Here is a 1,091-nt window from a genome sequence, read left to right on the forward strand (position 1 = left end):
CAGGTCAAGGCTACCAATCCTCTCCCCTGTATCCTGTTTCTTCTCTGGCCTTTGTTGCAAGGAGAAAATATTGTGCAGGACTTGGAGAGGCTGCTCTTTTCCTGCCAGGTGCCTTTGCCTTGTGGACTAGTCCTGAGTTCAAGAGGCTCCCTTTAATTAAGTGCCCCTGGGAAATCTGTGACTGGGCTCTGCAGAGAGGGAACCTGTGTTTGGAGCTCAGGATGCACATACCATTTCGTAGCTGATGCAACGTTCCATGCCTCTGTGATCATGGTGCTGGCTGTCCTAGGAATTCTCCATCCTCCACTATCTGCCATGCCATTAGGGTATTTCAGAGTACCTGAATTGTCCCCATTTAATGCTGCATATCCCCTCATTTCTTCCTTGATAACCCTTCTTGCAAGTGGAAAATGAATGATTTCACAGGTGGTGTTACTTGGTGCTTGGGATCTGTTCCACCAGAAAAAGAATTTGACTTCAGTAGGTTATCTCAAAACAATATCTGGAGATGAACCCTCTAGGCAATGAAGTGTTCATTATGTGTTTTCCTTTTTCCTTTTTGGGTGATGAATGGTTATTTCTTATCTCTGAGAACAGACTTTCTGAGTTGAGTGAAAGAATCTAGACAGGGTGAAAATCAGAATTTGGTGACTTGGGAGAGAACTGTAATCAGCATCCTACATACAGCTTATATTGAAATATAATTTGTAATTGCTTATAAATCTTTATATGATGTATAGTTAGAAAATACTCCTAAGTATCTATAGAATGTATAATTACTCAAAGAAAATACATTATGATGCTTAAATTGGAGCCTTCTTTTTTTCAATATGTGCATAGTAATGGACCTTCCCATGATACTGTCAAAATAAGGCATGTATGTACCAGTGCAGCATTAAAGACACACAGACTATTGTAGTCTGCTTTTTTTTCCACAGTCACTGATTTTGGCAAGCTTTGATATACTTTGTTTGATTTTTTTTTTTCAGTTGTATTAAGTAGACTTAAGTTATGAATACTCAATATGACAGATAATGAATTTCAGCTGTTCTCCATGTCATCACTGTGATATCCTGATGAATTGTGTAGGG

The sequence above is a fragment of the Acanthisitta chloris genome, unplaced genomic scaffold (genome assembly GCF_000695815.1).
Source record: "Acanthisitta chloris isolate BGI_N310 unplaced genomic scaffold, ASM69581v1 scaffold23821, whole genome shotgun sequence".
Lineage (NCBI taxonomy): Eukaryota > Metazoa > Chordata > Aves > Passeriformes > Acanthisittidae > Acanthisitta > Acanthisitta chloris.